At 32.7% G+C, this 21,087-nt stretch overlaps 1 pseudogene; it reads left to right on the top strand.

Annotated features, from left to right (window-relative positions):
* LOC128208709 (neuroendocrine convertase 2-like) overlaps positions 1 to 9,672 on the top strand; it is a 117,631-nt pseudogene extending 107,959 nt beyond the window's left edge.
* The last annotated feature ends 11,415 nt before the right edge of the window (positions 9,673 to 21,087 follow it).

Raw genomic sequence — 21,087 nt, 5'->3', positions numbered from 1 at the left:
TCAAGTAACCGAAGGCTTTATCTGGCGCATTGGTAAATCTCATTTTACACCGTGAATACACTTTAATGATCCGCTATCTCCGCCAACGCAGATTCTGTGGTTGCATAAATTGTCCTGTAAATGATAATGGAGACAACAGTCATCCTTCCAACACAGCCGTTGTGTCTAGGCTGCGGAATGCCAAACGTCGGTTTCAAGAATTGTTGAGCTGTCCAATAATGTAAAATTTTCTGGCCGTGGTTTTGATTTATCAGCGTCATCTCGACATCTCTTTTATATAGTTCATTTAACGGCAGAGTTGAGCGTTTCATGGACTCTTTATGTGAGAGATGTTTGAGTAGTGCATTGACGTAAAATGAGTTCAAAGCAAAATGTAGAAAAAATACTATGTCAAGATCGATTTTTGCAGAAATAAGCTACACTTACCTAAATAAATAACGTTAATTAATGACAATCCCGTTCCAAATAAGGAAAACATCAATTAAGCTTAATTACGTTAAAAGCAATACTTTATTTCATTTTGCTAATTCGAATCCAAGACGAAAATGATCAAACGTTGCTTTTCACTTCTTGTCAACGTTTCGGTACACATCATAATAAAACGTTTATATTTTTATTAAAGAGACAACACTTAGGCTTTTATGATAGTATATTTATGATTTTTTCCACTTACCTCACCATAAATAGGATAGGTTGGTACCATGATGGTAGGTAGGTTTATCGATTGCTTTTCTATTTTTCGTAATGTATCATTTATTTATATAAATAACAATAACATACGTCTATAGTTGATTTTTATTTCTATAACAAATTATATGACATATGCTTCGTAATATATATGTGCTTTGGGGTAAATCACGTCCATACAATGGCTGAATAGAAATTCTTTCCACAGAAAATACTTTTGAGTCAGCAGTAAAATAGCCTAAAACAGCTTGTATGAAAACTTAAGTCTACAGCTTACCATTAATAAAACTGTTTTTTTTAATTTCTTTCGCTAAAATAAAGTTTAGTTTTACTTCAACTCACGGTACCTCTCTAATGAAAATTTACTGCATAGAAAGTGATCAATAACAGCGTTATGATACGTGCGTCGATCGTTATAATTTATGTCCTGTAAAAAGAAAATCTTAACTATCGTGGTTATGGTATAAAAATGTTTTCCGTCAGAGTACTTGGAAACCTACATAAAATAATATGACATGTTTTCAAGTCACACATTTTTCATTTAAACATGCTGAAATTAATATAATTGTAGAAACGTAATCAAGTGACAGATATTGTTTTCAAATGCTCCATGAAACGCTACATGGGGTTGTCATAGTTACAATTTCTCGCTCATTATCCATGTAATCGATTTTAGTATCAGCAGTAAATCTTGTATCATCTACAGTATAGTTGTACTGTTATTCTGTATTCATTTGATATTTTTGTATGTTATATATATCTTTGCCATAAATAAAACTATCTACAACCAGATTCAAATAATGTCATTGTTATTCCAGATATTCCACATATTCATATACAGACATATTTTTGTCCAAAACAAACATTATTAAACAATGCAATGTTTTGATATTAATATTCCATATTTTGCTACTTCGCTTGAATCATTATATATTCTACCATGTCTCTTACAGCTGTCATTTAACTTCACTCATTACCATAATGGCTCGTTAGCTTTTTACTGCTTTCCGAAAAAGGTTAAAATATATATTTTACTAACCCGATTAAAATATGTATGCTGTATTGGAGCAATGATTTAACACGCATGTACTGATTTCGTAGCTGAATAAGTCTTAATAAAAGACAATTAATTTTCAAAAACTGGTCAATTTAAAATGTTTTCAATTCACTTTCTAAAATGGTATTCGCAATGTTATTACCTGATTTTAATTTATGCTGATGCCTTTTTCAGTGACTGCTGAACATTACCTGGGTAAACTACGCATTTGTTTGAACGCAAACCTATTGTTCTTGTTGATTTTACATAATATATGAGATATAGAACGGTCCCATCTACTTCATTTTTCACACATCGCTAACTAGCGCAAAGCGATTTAAAGTCACTTATTTAAAAGAAACCATTACTTTTACATTTATTAGGAGTAAATTCCTCATTTATCAATACAATGTTACAGTTTCGTCAGACAGAATTCCAATTTTCTAACAAATGTGTTATTTCCTTTCCGTCTCACAAACTAACAATTTTCTGCTGAAATAAAATAAGATATAAATCATAATTGCATTTTATATTTTTCCATAGGAAGCAATTTATCATTGACCTAAATAAAGGCGACCGAGAATGACCTTTGCTATTTAGAGTGAATGTTGGCTCTTCTGGAAGGAAATATATACATGTATGTTCGTTCATTGTTGTTTACGTATGCAAGCAGCGAAATATAACAAGGTTAATGAACATGATATAGTTCAGAGAAATGTTTCTGACATTGCCTTAATAGTACTGCTCTTCATAAATATGACGACATTCAACAACTAGGAATATGTATAAAACATATTAAGTTACATATTCAAGTTTTACCAAAATATGTAGTTTTTGATATGCAACAATGGCATCGTTTGCGAGGAGGATAGAAAAACAGAGGATCTAATCACCATTTAATCTAGTAAAACTTTTTATTTGAGACATTAAAAACAAATGCTGTTTTTTTGTATTTAAAAGGTGTCGTTCGATTGTTCATAAGTTAATTTCACTCGTATTTAAATGAATTCGTGTAACCTAAACATATTTTAACATAGCAATACTAGTATGTATAATTTCTTCAAAAAAAGACTTTCCTTAACAATATATGCCCACAGTTCTTCTATAAATTTATTTCATAATATAACATAAAAAATGTGTTGCCATTATTAAGTTTATTGTGAAGGCATTTACGAAGCGGAACGTTTATCCGGAAAAATGATGAGAGGTACTTGTATGCTCTTTCGATTTAGATTAATGCATTTATCGAAGAAACCAACCTTGTATTTTGCATGATATACCCAGTTCAGGAAACTGTCTTTGATACTCGACAGCAATGCAAGCAGGTATTGCCCTTACTGTTTCATATTTCGAATCAGTTGTATCAAATACAATCCATACAAAATGGTTAAATACATTAACATAGAACATACTTAAAAATGCAACACCATTGGGTGCGTCCATTCTATTTTCAGACACAGGAAAGTATGACTTCATAGTTCCTTATAACGTGTCATTGACTATACATCCACCGACAAAAGTTAAATGATGTCAGTCTTGTTCTGTCGAGTGTTTTAGTTAATTCACCATTGCCTTTACATTGGTATAGTTAGCGTTTTGTGTTGTGAACCTGATTATTGTGCAGAAGTTTGCGCTATTTTCTGATTCCCTATAAAGAGGAAACTCTAAACCTTTTATAACGAACACATCTTAACCATGCGATGTTTTTTTATAATATTTCCAAATATAAATAGAAACAAGATAAAGTATGGGAATACTGTTCTGAAAGCACTTGCAATTAGTTTTCTATGGTAATATTTTCTAGGAAATATAAAATGACATGGTGTTTATTTCAAAAGTTATATATTACAGTCGCGACCTTCATGCATAAGAAACTGCAATTTAACTCTATGTGTATGCAGTCACGGAAAAAAATCACATAAGTGGCGTTATGTGTGTGTGACATGGTTCAGTATGGATTAAAAGACACCGTTTAAGATACCTAGAGTTACCGTTGGATAATACTGCATTCAAACATTGCCGTTAAGCCGTTAATATGAATTACTGGTCAGCATTTTATTGTCTGCAATGATAAGGTAGTTTCACAAGTTGTTCAATACATTTATTGCAGTAAGTCAAAGTCAGCCGTTTTTACTTGAAATCAGGTGAAGCGGCAGATATAAACATTGGCTCGCTCAGTTAGTTTGTAGTTTACACAATAAAATGTTGATCCCTACTAATTTTTACTTGTACAAACTAAATGGTTGTTTTTTGTAAGTTAATATTTACAATCATCAACAGATACTTAAAGCGGTAAAGTCATAATTATATGAATTATCAGAACTTAGATGATGATGAAAGTTCAATGATTTGTTTATAAGCATCAAAAGCAGTTTAGAGGCCAACACATTTTGGTTGATCAAGAAACCAACCTTATTCTTCAATAAAGCTATGTTATTATTATTTTTCATTTTAGAACTATGATATTTCTTATTTTGTTAGGTTTTGTTTCGACTGAGATTGAACACTTTTTGCTGTTTGTTTATTTTCAGGTGCTAGAATCGGATTCCCTGTTCCATTTTACCCAAAATAAAGTAGCCAACTTTCGCTTCAAGTGCACCAGGGTTCACACCAGCGAAATAAAATCATATTTATGAGTGGTTAAAATGATAGTGAATGATATATAAAATTCAGTACCATTTGCAAATCGATTAAATATCAATAGAAACAAATAGGCCCAATTCAGGAAACTATTATCATACTTATCTGCATATAATTCGTTGATTTAAGAACACAATACCGCTTTAAAGCCTGTACAATATTACGATATACTTGGGTGTACAACACGATTAAATATGGCGTTTAATATGATTACATATATGTATCGGGGTTTTTTCTTTTGCAGGTTAAACAAGATATACAACAGAGTGGATTTGTGCGCCTAAAAGGAGGTTACAAAGCCGTAACAGGTGTTCCTATTTCAGCTCTCAGACTAAATAAGCAGGATAAAGCACAACTGTTAAATTTCGAAAAATATAATTTTGACAAGCAATGGTTTCTGGTTAGGAGTTTAAATGGTGTACACACTCATTGATACTGGACACCAATGCAAGCAGGCCCCAATATAACGAAAAAACTTAAGTCTAATCTCAAACTCAATCTCAACTCATTTTACAATAAAACATCAGAATTTATTGAAAGAAATATATGATTTTACACATTTTAAAACCGCCTTTTATCATTAAATATGTTGATTTAAATCTTTGGTCTAGATTCCAAGGGAAAAATATTCTACAGCCAAAAATGTACTTGAGTACAATTCATTGCCTTTTAACAATTACCCAAGTATATGTTTTACTTTAGAATCAGTTTCCTTTGAAATATTGTCAAAATCTTTCAATAACATATTCTATGAGAAAATACGTTTTAAAAAAGTATAAAAACATACAAGATTTTGAATAATACTATGCTTTTTTGTGGTAAATTGAGTTGAGATTGAGACTGAGAATTAACCTGAGTATTTTCGTGATATTGGGGCCAGGTTGTGCTCTTATTGTTTTATATTTCAAATTAGTTTTTTTGGTATCAAATAAAATACATAAAACATGATAAATAATATTAACATATCACATACTTAAAATTATGGGGTGCAGCCAATCAATTCTCAGACAGAGGAAGATATGACGCCATAGTTCGTTATAACGTTACATTGACAATTAGACATATTTCTGCTCGCCGCGATTCAACCTTGGTTGAAACATACCCAGAAAAAAAATAGGAAATTCTTTACATCCTCCGTGTTTTATTGGTTACCAATATAAACATAAAAGGACACACATTTTGACAAAAGCTATATAATGTCAGTATTGTCCTGTCTAAGTTCTTTTACGACTGCCTTTAAGTTGGTAGCATAAGGATATTGTTTTGTGAACCTGATTATTTTGCAGAACTATGAACTAATTTCTGATTCCCTTTTAATGAGGACACTCTAAACCTTGTGTTACGAAAATATCTTAACCATGCGATGTTTTATCACTTTAATTACACATATTAAATTCAAGGAAGATACCGTATGGGAATAAATACTGCTAAAAGCACTTGCAATAAGTTTCCTGTGATATTATATTCTTGGAAATATAAAATGACTAGGCATGTGTTTTTCTCAAACGTTTAGTATTACAGTCGCGACATTCATGCATAAGAAACTGCAATTTAACCCAATTTATTGACAATCAGGGGAAACAGAATCACATGTATGACGTTATGCGTCTGACATGTTTCAATATGAATCAACAGACACCGCTTAAGACAACAAGAGTGACCGTTGGGTAATACTGTTGCCGTTAATGCAAATAAATACCTTTGGTGAAATCGTGTGTATAAACATCTGATGCAGTTTCCAAGTATTGAATGTACAAACTATAAATGAGTACGCACTTGTAACAGGCAACTCCTCCTGACAAGCATATTTCGCATGCGCAACTAGATGAAATAAAGCTCCCGTTTATTTGAGTCGACTGTTCAAGTAGGTGCTTATTTTAAACTACCATCTCCAATCTGACAATGTCAGCCATTTTTTAAACATACCGCTTCACAAAATCAAATCAACAACGGCGCAATCAACGTAAAAATCATTATTGTCACTGATTTAACAAACTATGACTTTTCTTTTTATCTTTACAATTGTACTAATTTACAGCTTTAAAAAGTTTAAATTAAAGAATTTAAAATATATTTTGCACATTTATGCATAAGAACATAGTAGAAAGCAGACACCCGATTTCTGCCCTTAACATATTGAAGATTCATCAATTTGTGGTCGCGACAATCTCAAATGTTTTTTTCACTGTTTTACCATGTCTGCTCAGTTTAACATCCTTTTTATTAACAATATTTTCATAGCTATTTTGTCAATTTATGCTTTTTTCTATTATCCTGTTTCTTCCAGAAAAGACTATAGTCTTGTTTAATTCTGTTTTGCTTTTTAAGATTGTATAACGAAATCCGTAAACTAACCTTGATCTTAGGACAACATGCTAAAATACCTACATTCAGTCTGTTTTCTAAGATAATCCGTCTCTGACTTGACGATAAATAAGAATTAGTCCTGTTCAAATGATGTTACGAAAATTAGAATTGGCAAACACAATATATTGCTCCCCTGGGGTGTACAATTTCACTGGTTGGATATCCATTTTAAGGACATTTATCAGAATAGCAAAGTTTTAAATATTCGTATTCTCGTATAACCATTGTAAACATTAAGGTGTCAATGTCTTTTGATTCGCATTGGCATTCATCTTCTCTTCATTTTTAAGATATGTTATATTACAAATGTAGTTTGTTCGCTGCGGAAAATGCAGTTGGTGTTAAAGTCAATAACCTGACATTGTTAATGAAAATAGTATTGATTTAGATCTTTACTTGACTTTATTCTCAGTCAAATGTGACATAAAAAGACAAACAATGATATTCAGACTGGACTATTGCAGCTGTATCGCAGCTAGTCCTTATGTGAGAGATATGGCCCCATATAAGACATTAAAGCGTTGTTGGTTTTTAAGCAAAATGACTTTCTTAAACTCAATTTATTATTTTACTTTTATTTTGCTTAACTGTATATTCTTTCAAAGTATGAAACTGCAAATCAATATAATTTATACCAATGCAAAGTACGTTTTCTCTTTTTTATAAGGAACTTGGTACCAGGTGTTCAGGAACTAATGATCTCAATTGCTGAAATATAAATGACTTCATGCATTTAATGAATATTGAACAAAGAACGACTGATCGAATGTAGTCGTTACGTTTCTCTTTTGATGTATTTTAAACTTAATTGTCACAGATCCACTACTCCAGAAATATGCACATTTCCATTCCGCTTTACAGCTTCTAGGGAAATAAATTTAACGTGTAAATACATTCGAATAACAGCGTCAGAGGAGTATGAAAATCCTTGATACATTTTAAAATAGTTCTAAATTAAGACATAAAGAATTTCAATGCAGATTTGATTTTTTTGTCAGGAATATTGCTGTCAAATAAAAGCGCGCTATTGATACAGCAGTCTATGTCTGAATCATAAAATTATATTATGTTTGTGTATTACCTCAAGGAACACCCTCCCCTCACTCAAACCTCAAGATAAAACTGCAGAAAGGTCAATAACATTGTACAACAGATATAGCTTCTGCCATGGCATTCTACTAGCACATGCCATTGGTAAGCCTGTATACATACTCTACGTTTAGCGTCCATGCTAGTCAACTGTTCTGTGAATAAAACTATATTAACCTGTCTCTTCGAAAATGGCAAATCCAATTTGCAGTCACGAAAACGTCAGGTCAAGTATAATATTTTGGTCGACATCTAAATGTTTGCACACGCATTGGTTTGACAACTCATTTTTCCTCATAACGTTAAATAACTTAAGCTTCGGTTTGAAATGTAAAATGTATAATAAGTTTTCTTGTTAAGATCTAGAAGTAGAGACAAACGTTTTTAGTCATGGACAATTTTGGTTACTATTGATAGAAAAGGACAGAAATTAAATTTGTTGTAATTTTTAAATATACTTGTGGCGCTGTTCGTTCGTTTTCCAGAAAACCTGAATGTTTGGAAAGAAAAACTTCCCTCTTTACGTTGACGTGACTTGGTTCATTTGAGAATAAATTCATATAGAGACGGAATAAGAAGCCGAAAATTAGTAATCCCAGGACATTTGAACGCCTGTAAAGAAGACGCCGAGTTGCGTCCCTTGTAAAATGGCGGCAGTATTTTTTACCTGTGTAAATATTTGATAAATATTAAGTATTTCGACAATGGGAGTGGATTTAATGACCTACCGTGTTAGAATCGGTTCATTCTTTATGCCAGGGTAATTTAAATGTCGGATTTTTGGAATAAAAGTGAATGTGGACAATGCAAAGTTAACTCTTAGAATAGTGATATTAGCGTGTGCTTTACTCTTGACGACGTGCGGCGATGTGGAGCGAAATCCCGGCCCTGGATCAGAGCAATTGTTGGAGAACCCCACCCCTAAGAGAACCACCCGACAACAGAAGCTTTCTTTTGCCCAGGTTGCTAATTCACCCCCCATGAATCAGGATCAGGGTGCCAGGCCCAAAACACAGCGCGCGGGTGCTCGGAAGGATAGTGTAAGTGTCAGTAATGACAATAGTAATGCTGAGGTATTAGCCTACTTGAGAGACTTCAAAAAGGACATCAGAGATGATTTTTTGTCTTTAAATACCAAAATTGATGACATTCATACTACAGTTGCGGAACTGAAAATCGAAAATGATCATTTAAAATCAGAAAATGCATCCCTATGGAAAGAGATTGATTTTCTCAAATCCAAGACAGACAATTGTGAAGCTCAAATGAAGCGCAACAACTTAAAATTCAATGGTATACAAGGTAAAATCAATGAACCATGGAATGTAACAGAAAATAAGGTGCGCTCATTCATCAAAAATGACTTAAATTTGCCACATCTCGAAAATGTTGACATAGAGCGGGCACATCGTATGAAATCGAATGCTAGTGCCGATAAATGCACTATCATTGTTAAATTTACAAAGTTCAAGGATAGAGATGAAATTCTGAATAAAGCAAAGCGTTTTTTACGTAACACGTCATATATCGTTCACGAGGATTTTACTGAGAGAACAAGAGCCATCCGCAGAGAATTAGGCAAACGGTTAATATCCGAGCGTGAACAAGGCAATTATGCCTCAATGAACTATGACAAGTTGGTAATCGAGGACACTATTTACGGTTACAATGATCGAGATCAATCTATTTATGAAATTGGATCAGCACGCGGTAAGCCGGGAATCAAATGGCGCCAAAGACGAGCACGTGATCGCGAGGAGCGGGACGACAATAGACGAGCTCAACGGGATGAAATTCCATTGGACGATGATGACACTCCGACTGAAACCGAAGACACTCCGAGGATCGACTAGGGAAGCGGCCGAGGCGTGAATACATGTGACCTTGTTTATAAACTTGATAATGCCACGTGGAATGTAGCTGGTCTACGCAAATACTACAATGATCAAGAGATTAAACGTTATATGCAACAGTTTGATATATTCGGCGTAGTGGAAACTTGGGGTGATAACGAAAGCGAATTTGATTCATTTTTATCATCATATAAACATTTCGGATATATTAGAAAGAAACCTGTAAATGCAATTAGAAATAGCGGCGGTGTAAGTGTTTTTGTAAAATGTGAATTTATTCAATCAGGATTTATAAGCCGCATATGTCAAGATTATGTAAATTGTGTTGTACTTTACATTAAGTCATCTTTGTATGATTTTGCACATGATATTATACTTTATGTAGCATATGTATCCCCAGAAGGTTCCACTATATACCAAGATGACAGTAACGGCATTTTTCTGATAGAGAATAATATTTCAATGATTAAGAGTACATATAACAATTGTCTCATATATATGGCTGGTGATTTTAATGCTCGAACCAAAAATCTTTTAGATTATATACCAAATGACAATCTAAATTATGTATATAATGCAGAGGTAGATTATAACTCGGATAACTTTAGTATGCATAGACACAATAAGGATTCTGAACGATACAATGCCTTTGGTAAAGCATTAACTGAATTATGTTGCACTTTGGATGTACATATTATAAATGGTAGACTACATAATGATATAGAGGGGAATATCACATGTTGTGCTAATGGGGGTCGAAGTGTAGTAGATTATCATATAGCTTCATCAGCGTTGTTTCATTACATAAGCTACTTTAATGTTGATGATATAGATAGCTCTGATCACTATCCTATTGTAACTCAACTCTCTATTCCTAGGCAGAGCAATAACGGTACTAATGATATACAAGGGGACCGCGAACCTAATATACAAACGTTTGATAGTTTTAAATGGAGTGAACTCATGGCAGATAAGTTTCTATCTAATTTTTGTTCTATGATTGATTTACACAGTCGTTCAATTTCAGATTTAGTCGAAATTAATATAGATAGTGCTATTTCTATGCTACTGGATATTTATAAACGAGCGGCGGGTGTAATGCAGTGTAAGAAAAGGATATCGCTAAATAAGTCTGATCAACCAAAATGGTGGGACCGAACTTGCATCCAGTTGAAACATACTAAAACAGTTTTATTGCGCCATTTTAGGCATACTAATGATGATTTTGATTTTAATATGTATAAAGAAGCACGGTCATCCTTTAAGAACGTATGTAGAAAGAAACAATTAGAATATCAAAAGCATGCACGTCAGATGTTAATAGATAACAGTAGAAACCCAAAGTTATTTTGGTCAACATTAAAGCGATGTACATATAAACAGCCTGAGGCAGTGAGCTCAATTAAGCCTAATGAGTGGGTTGAATATTTTAAATCTTTACTTTTTAAAGACAATCAAGTGTCTGTTGCTGGCTTGGATATTTCTAATACGGCTGAACATACCGGAATTGAAAATATATTAAACGCACCTATCACAAATGAGGAAATCGAGAAAAGTATAAGGAAATTAAAAGCTGGAAAGGCACATGGTATTGATGGCATAGGCGCTGAATTCTATAAAAATACCATTACATTGATAACGCCTATATTGAATATAATATTTAATAAAATCCTTTCATCGGGTGAATTTCCGGACAGTTGGAGTACTAGTCTAATTACACCTATCTATAAGTCTGGTGCTAAAAATGACCCAGCCAACTATCGTGGTATTTCTTTAATTAATGTTATATATAAGATATTTTCAAGTATTGTTACAGAAAGAATCACAGAATGGTCAGAGCAATACAATGTTTTAGATGAATCGCAAGCTGGTTTTAGGGCAGGTTATTCTGTTGTTGATAATTTGTTTACATTACAATGCCTAATACAAAAATATTTGTCAAAACCAGGCGGCAGATTTTACGTGTTGTATGTTGATTTTCAAAAGGCCTTTGATTCCTTGGGTCATTACAAACTTTTTACTAATATGATAAACAAAGGAATAAAAGGTAAACTCATAAACGTAATACTGTCGATGTATTCTAAACTCAAAGCCTATATAAAATTAGATAATTCTGGTGGTCTTTTTGATGACGTCATAACAAATGATGACGTAAATACAAAAAAAGTTTATGCTACTGAGGGTTTTAAGTGTAATATTGGGACAAGGCAGGGAGATTTATATTCTCCAATTTTATTTAATCTTTTTATCAATGATCTATGTCAATATCTTAAAGATAGTTGTAACCAGGGTGTTTTTATCACGGACAATATTCCTGATATACACTGTTTACTGTACGCAGATGATGTGGCAAATTGTGCTGATACTGCCATAAACCTTCAACGACAATTAAACGCTATCTCCAACTTTTGTAATGAATATGGGATGCAGATTAATCTGAAAAAAACTGAAATTATTGTATTTAGAAACGGAGGCCCATTACGCCAGTATGAAAATTGGACACTTAATGGTAACATCGTCAGAATTACATCGATGTACAAATATATAGGTTTATTGTTTACTCCAACATTATCTTGGTCTGCAGCGAAATCCAAATTAGCAGCTCAGGCAAGGAAAGCCATTTTTTCAATTAAAAACTATCAGTTGTCATTTGGTACGTTTAATCATAATGAATTTTTTAAACTTTTTGATACAATGGTCTCCCCGATACTGACATTTGGCTCAGAAATTTGGGGATTCAAGGAATGTAATGAGATTGAAAAAGTACAGCTTTTCTTTTGTAAATATTTTCTCGGAGTTAAGAGTTCTGTAAATAACTGTGTGGCTTTAGGTGAATGTGGTAGATTACCAATGTTCACTATTTATGTCTCGAAATGTGTAAAATATTGGTGCAAAGTATTACAAATGCCTGAAAATAGATTCCCTAGAAATTCATATATTATGATAAAAAATCTGGATAGTTTAGGTAGGCGTACTTGGGCAACTTATATAAAAGAAATATTGTTTACATATGGCTTTGGGTATGCTTGGATTGCCAAGGATGTGGGAGATATAAATATATTTATGTGTCATTTTAAAATAAGAATTGCTGATTGTTGTAGACAAACATGGCTTGGTGATGTAAATAATTCCTCACGTTGTGATACTTATAAATGCTTTAAGTCTTTATTGAATGTTGAAAGATACCTTAATATCAGTTTACCGTTTCCTGTACGAAAATCATTGGCAAGATTTAGAACATCTAGTCATAAACTTCATATTGAAATTGGTCGATTTTTTTGTATTGATAGAAATGATCGCTTTTGTACTTATTGTTTATTGGATAAAGACATACTTGTTATTGAAGATGAATATCATGTGTTTTTTAAGTGTTCAAGATTTAATGACATCCGGGAAAATTATTTGTTCTCTTGGTATCGTGGAAATACTGACATTTTTCATTTCTATAACATGATGGCATCGGAAAATGTTACCCATATTAAATCCATTGCTCTTTACATTCATAAACTCATGTTAGCTATAGATAACACTTAACTTGTTAACCAAGAGACACAACTCTTATTTAGTTACATATATGCATTTTGTTATATTTGATTTGCATTGTAACATGTATTATGGGCTGGAGGCCTTTCATTGAATAAACTTTCGTTCGTTCGTTAAAAAAGAAGACCTCATAAATTGTTACAAGAATATATACTTCGTTTAGAATCATTATGTATATGATAGACTCGGTCAGGCGACGTTGCCTGACATATTTCTCGTAGTATGAATGTCAAAAGTTCTCAACGTGTATAGAAACCAGCTGATAACAAATGCAGTATGATTGATCAATATGTTAGGCTTTTATGCGTAGCACAGAAATGTACTTTATTATTCTACCCCGATATACTTTACGTATGAAAGTGTTCTTCAATGGAAGTTTTTTTAATTGATTTCAAACACTGTTATTGTATCTTATACCAGACAGAAAGCAACGTAAATATTCACAGCAAACTTAATTAAAGTTTCTCACCTGAAGTAACTCTGATTAAGTAAATTTCTTACAATGTATCATAATTATAAAAAAAAAATTGAACAAAAACCTTCTCGAACAAAAGTAAGAAGTCAAATGGTATTTGGTTCAATTTTAAAAACTGAGACAAGCAAGCGGCAAAACTCTTACGATTTACAATTATAGCATGTATAATACAATTTATATTCGGTTAGTACAATCATGTAGAATGCGTGTCAAACAACTTTAATCAAAACTTCTACGAAAAGCAACGTCTGTGTAAATAGAACAGTAAATGCCCAGTTCATTTGAAACTTTTAATCTTCACTCCGGAAACGAGATTATCGTTCATTTATCAAATATATTCTAATGCAAGAACTTATAAGGATGGTAAACGTTGATGAAGACTTTGAAAGAAAAGTCTATATATATACCGATGTGTTCCATAAAATAAATTAAAAGAAAAAGGAGCCAGGAGATATAAGAACAAGCAGTATCAAAGACATGCGTCGAGTTAGTAATAAAACACAAATACAAGTATTCTTATACATTTGTCTTGGACGTATCGGCAAAGGTAATATCTACGTTTGGGCGATTGGTGACGGCTAGAAACTACAGCTTTAAAGGCTATGCCGATTCCATGTTCACCATTCCCATCGACTCAGCAACAAAGGTTGCCCAGTAAAATAAAAGAAACTAGATAGACAAGCCTAGTATCCGTAATTTCTACTACGATCCGGTTTGAATCTACATATATAAATACCGAACGTATACCATATCGCTACAAGGCAAGACATTAAGGCCAATCAGCACGTGTGTGATCTTATATTTAGTGCAATTGAGGACTCCATTTTATCCGGACTATTTTGTATCTAAAATCAAAACAACACGCAAAACGTTAAACTGAAACTGACTGTCATATCAGAATGTTATGACTTAAGAGTAAAACATATGTATTGTTTGTCATGATGCTTGAAGCATGGTGGTCGAAATCGGTATGCATTGCACTAACAACACGTAGTACAATTGATTAAGGTTATTTAAACAACCATTTATAAAAAAAAAAACATGTCATATTTATGATTTAAATGGAATGACTAAAACTTTAAGTGAACATGGGTCCTTGGTATTTTCAAGCTACCAGTCCATCCCTGATTTCATGTATTTATAACAGTACATTCATAGTGATGGCCTCCTTTTCCTTCTCAGCGACCAACAACCTGTACAACAACTGCACCACCACTCACTCAGAGACGTATGTCGTCCTTCCGGAGGATGCTGGCATGTATGCCTTAGTAATCGAAGCAAAAGTAGGTAAAACTCCTTTATTAACATTTCTGGGTGTTCCATTACTATTACAAATATAGGTGTTTAACTTTTTGTCCTGTTGCAAAGATTTGTATATAAATAACACTTTACTTCATTCGGCGATCCATTTTGAATCCTTCACTTCCACATCTTTCGCATTCACGGAATGCTTTCGAACCTCCTTGTTGTATCTTTCGGCAATTGCTCAACACAAGTAAACTGGTCAAGATTAAAGCAGGAATTGCAGCCATCTTCGACCTTTTCAAGGTCAAGGGTTTATAATGTTGAATATGTGTTTTCGAGAATTGAATTTAAAAGTATATTCATTTTTATAGTTTTCATTAAACTTAAACGAAAACTTTTGCACGATGGGTTTTTGAATTCGTGTAATGTGTGCTGTACTTAAAACCAGTAAGAATAAGGTTCATGACATAACATAACAAACCAGTAATTAAGCTTTAATTAACAGATTCCGTATAGGCAAAAAAAACCATTACGTTCAGCCCACGAATATCATTTACAATCCGCGTGAAGGTTGAGCAGAAATGTTGAGGTCGAAGTTTTACGAATATAATGTTTTCTGTCAGTGTTATAATGATGAGAGAATAACGTCAAACTAATATCAATCAAGACAACTGCCCTTATTTCTGCAATCGCTTATAAGAATTATTGTCAATAGATCTCAACTTTATCACCAATTTGCAACGTTGCAAATCCTTAATGTCGCATCTTGTGGAGTAAAAAATCTACCCAAATGAATCAAAAGAAACAATGATAAATTTTTAAGAAATTTGTTATCTAAGTTCCCTTAAACTAGTGTCAAAGACCATGTTGCCATTGTCTACTATATATCTGTATTTATTATCGTCAACCAACTAGTGTGATTAAATGATACGCATTTTTCATATTTTACACTTTTCCATCATTTTTCCATCATGCTGTTGCGGTTATAAAAATGATATAATACAAGCGGAATGTTTGAGCTTCAATTGTGTTTGTATGTTTTTAAAGGATAAACTTTAACTTTCGTAAAATTAATTTAACAAGGTTTAAGAAAAAAAGGAGATTTCTAAATAAAATTAATTGTTTTTGCAGGTTCGGTGTTATTTATTCATAATTCAAGAATCCCATAATATTAATTTGTTAAATATCTAGGTGTCAAAATGATGTTATATTATGTTTTGTGCTATGCCAAATTCTTCTATAACAAGAACAGCGCGAGTTACCTAAAAGGCCATACTCTTTTTAAAGGATTAAGAAATTGTACTATTAATTGCATGACAAGTACACCTTTTTAGAATTACGCAATAATACATGCTATGAGATGACGCCAGTAGGGTGAAATACGGCCCTACTGTGCTAGATGAAAAACGGACATATGTGTTTTGCGGTACATATCGCATGCAGATAAAGGATGCGTATAAAATAAACAATTTTTATTTTTTTCGTGAAGCTTTCGCATAATATTTCAAAAAAAAGTTAAAACATAACATTAAAAATGGTTTCAAATAAAATGACCTAATTTCAATATAGTATTATTATATAGAAACGTATATAACTAAATTCTACACTGACTGAACATGTGGAAATTGCCGTGCGGCGACATAATAGACGTCAGGGAAAGTCCTACGCACCTCACTTTGGAAACAAATCACGAGGAACGGTGAAGAAAATTAACCACAATATTTATGACTGCATTTATTAACATTTAATTATAGTAACCGAAGACCATATCTGGCGTGTCGGTAAATCTCATTTTACACCATGAATGGGCTTTAATTATCCGCTATCTCCAAACGCCGTTACTGTGGTAGCATAAATTTTCCTGTTAATCTTAATCGAGACAGCAGTCATCCATCCATTAAACTAGTTCTGTCTAGGCCGCTGAATGCCGAATTTTGTTCTTTTTGTAATTTATTATTTCCTTATACACTATTTGTTTTGAGATTCTATAATATATGCTTAATAATATAAATGCATTCTTTGGCAAAGAATTTTAACAGGTTTTAAAAGAATGCATTGCTTTGATATTGACATTCCATACTTTATACTTCACTTGATTTTTTATATTTCTAGTTGTAGCTCGTTAACTTTCGACTGTTTTCTGAAAAAGTTTAAATACTTTTGACTTACCTTTTTAAAAAAAAAAAATATGCTGTTTTGGAACAATGATTAAACAAGCACGTACTAAATTGAGTCTAACTGAATCAGTCTTTATGAAAGACAAAACAAATGGTAAATTTAACATATAATCAAATTGCTTATATAAACGGCATTCTTAACGCTAAAAAATCATTTTATTTCGAAAAAAAGAACAGCCCTATCTATTTGATATTTCACACAAGGCATCTTATACAAGCACAGATGGCCATCATCTGATGGAAACCATAATACATGTACAGTTCCGTCAGACAGTATACCAATTTTCCATCAGATATTAGTATCAGTATTATTCGCTTCCACACAAACTAGTAATTTTCTGTTGGAAAACTTATAGCTCATCCAAGTGATACATGGCGACCATCAGAAAAGAAAACGTTAAGAGACATTTGCTCTAAGCTCTTTTCCATTCAAACACAGGCAGTGCTGTTGACGACATATGCAAGGTTCTAACAAATGGGAAATTACTTTAGAAGCCTGAGATTCATGAACAAGACATTAATCATAACTGCAATATTATCATTGCAATATGAGTCCATAGGTACCAAGTAACTATTGTCCAAGAGGCGAACCTGTAACTTTCTATTCCTTCAATGTTGTTTACGTTTGAATGTAGCGGTTGTCAACAAGATGGAATTATATGATATTGTTCACAAACTAATACAAATTAAAAAGTGAGGTATTGTCTACTTCCTTAGGTTACTTCTTGATCTCGCTTAAAATATTGTGTGCATGATGCAAAAATAGATGAGAATATTTCTGCCAAAGTTTTGAATTCTTAGCCTGCTAATTGAGCAAAAACAATATGATGGGGGAGGAGCGAACAAAAACAATATACCCAACCTGTAGTATACAGTAAGTGGCAAAGCGAACTATTAGTATACCCTTCATGAAGGATATAAATCTCATACAAAGATAGCTACCAAAGCATGCTGTACTGTTTTTACTTTTAGCAAGAGGTAAATAGCAATACTTAAACGAATAAAAACAACTTCAGGCAACAACATTGAAATATATCACATATGTGTTTTCAAGTATTGGTTTTATAGTTGAATACTTGGATGGTACATAATGACGATTGGTTGACATTTAATGAATTCAACGGCCTCACAAAAAGGTTAAGTGCTGCGAATATTAACAATAACCCATTCTAACACGATGATTGTTGTTGACTCGTATGAGCTCTGTCTGAAATGCGCATGAAGAAACTGTATTTTTAAGGAGTGGCTACGCATGAACCTACCATCGGCTACAGATGTAAAGAACGATTTATAATCATAGGCAGGTTACATTCAGATACGCTGACTGATTGACGTTTCTACTATTATATATTCACAAAACAAGGATCAAACTACTTTTTGAACATACATATTGAAACGGATTCTGCATATTGATATTGGCATCCAGGATATAAGGACACTTTATGCAAACTAAGCATACATTATAAAATCAAACCCATGTCGCATTGCTGAGAAGCGTGTGCGCTTTCAGGAAATGTCATTTTTGTGAAATATAACAAGCTTATTTGTTGTCCTGGTATTTTCATGTGTGTGAACCTAATGTATTTGAGTGTAGTTTACATGATGTCCGTCTTAAATAGAAATGCTTTATGAACCATGTTTATGCTTAATTTACGTAATGATAACAAACATCAGCATGACATGTATTTTAGTGACTCCTTCCACATTTGAGCCTACTGATATTTCTATAAGAATACTTATGTGAAAAACTACAGAAACAAGCTTACAGAAAACTGGTTAAACACATATGCTTAAGAATACCCAGACTTGGTGTTCCGTTTGGCGATTCACATAGTAAATAAAGGGATTAAGTGCTTCACGGTCAAGTTCTAGGAGTTCCTTATGGTCTCGTATTATGGACACCTGTAGTAGTTAATATTTTTAGACAAAAGACTCGATCGCGTGATACTGTAATCGAACTTAAATAAAAAAATATTTTCCGAAGATCTACGACGCAACTTGCTATAAGCAAAATTAGTAAAATGTTTCCTGGTAAAATTAAACATATGAATGTGGTTATTGTTTGTCCCATAAATATAGTATATCAACATATTCATTGTAAGCAGCAGCATATTGATTTGAATTCAGCTCCTCATTTTCGATTTCTACTTTAATTTCATTCTGCCTTTAAGAGTCTAATCAATTTTATTTTCACTCACAATTATCTTATAATTCAGAAACGGTTTCTGCAATTACTGTAAAGGTGTTAATATAAAAACTTGTTTTCCAGAATCCGTAAGGTAAATGAGTTGGATACTGAACATCAGTAATCTTAGAGGTTAGCAACTTGATGTTTTGAGGCAATTGTGAATTGTGAATTCAGGTGAAAGCTGGCGATAGCTGGTTTCTCTTGTTAAGGAAATTGTTGTTGTTTATAAAAGTAACATTCACTGCTGATAAAGTTTAGTACCATGTTAAATTGTTCCATTCTTTCTTTGATTTCCAAACTTGCTTTAATCCTAAGTGCCTGGAATATTAACACAATTGCTTTCTAAATATAATTTAACCCAAATCGCAATGCAAGATTGAGAGGTTCCTTTTATTTTGAAGGATGACTTTAAAGCACAGTAGATGAACTTGAATTATGCGCCGTTTCCGCCCAAGCATTTTATGTGGTTGCATAGATTGTCCTTTTAATCTTTTAGGAGACAATAACCATCCTTCAATCAAAGCCATTCTGTCTAGGCCCCCAAATGCCAAACGTCGTTTTCCAGAATTGATGAGCTATCAAATGATTTGCTTTTTTCCGGACGTGCTTTTGATTCATCAGTGACACTGATTTTTAACGAATTCAATGCCCACAGCGGAAAAAATAATACGACAAGATAGTATTACAAAACCACGCTTCAATAACCCATAATAATGTATATAGTACTCTCTTAAATGAGAGAACTTTCCCAATGTTAGGTTATATACAAGACCGCTTGGTATAAGGAATTCATAGAACAAGCTTTATAACGTGAAAAAGAATAATTTATTTCATGTTTTTCTAATTTAAATCGAAGACAAAAATGATTAAACGTTGCTGTTCCCTACTATTCAACCTTTCGCAAGACGAAATAATTGAACGTTTATGTAAATATTGAAATGACCACAATTTGGCTACTGTGATATAGAATATTCTTGCTTTTTTCCAAAAACCTCATCTAAAATAAGGTTTGTAAGTATGTAGACCTGTAGGTATACAGCTTTTGATATTTGTTTTGGAATGGGTCATTTCTTTAAACAAACGACACATAGATATAGAGTTAATATTTAAATTTGATATATGCTCCATAATATTAATGCGTTCTCGAGGTAAAAACGTCCACATGTAGGCTGAACAGAAAATACATCCCAGAACATACTTCTGAGTCTAGTATAGTGTCTCCCTGGGTAACGGAAACAATTAAATAAAATTAGCCCAGCTAACAGCTGGTATGGACATAAGTGTACTGATTACCGTAAATCGAAAAATATCGCTAAAATAAAGCATAGCATGGAAAATAATTGCATAGTTCAAAGTTTTCAATAACAGTCACATAACTTGTGACAGGTGTTCAAAAACTAACGATTTAAATTAGTAAAACGTAAATAATTTCATGCATTTTAAGACAACCAAAAACGACAGATCAAATGTAACTTTCTGATACTGTTCTTTTAAAACTTCCGTGTATTATATGTTTTACTTCAGAAATATGCTCATTTTCATTCTCATTTCAGCTTCCACTTTTATGTTTATGTTTAAATGCTTTCATTCAAAAGACCTCGAAATCATATCCATGTGCCATATTTTGTTTAAAAATATACTGATGTTATTACAGTTGTTAAAACGTAATCAAGTAAATGAAATGTGTAGTTAAATGCTCCGTAAAACGCTACATTCGATGTAAAAAGTATAAGTTTTCGCTAATTTATTATGTCAAGCACTATAAGCAGTTTAATATCCATATATCT

Source organism: Mya arenaria, chromosome 11 (genome assembly GCF_026914265.1).
Source record: "Mya arenaria isolate MELC-2E11 chromosome 11, ASM2691426v1".
Taxonomy (NCBI): Eukaryota; Metazoa; Mollusca; class Bivalvia; order Myida; family Myidae; genus Mya; species Mya arenaria.
Note: the sequence above shows the minus strand (reverse complement) of the source record. Positions and strands in the feature narration are given on the sequence as shown.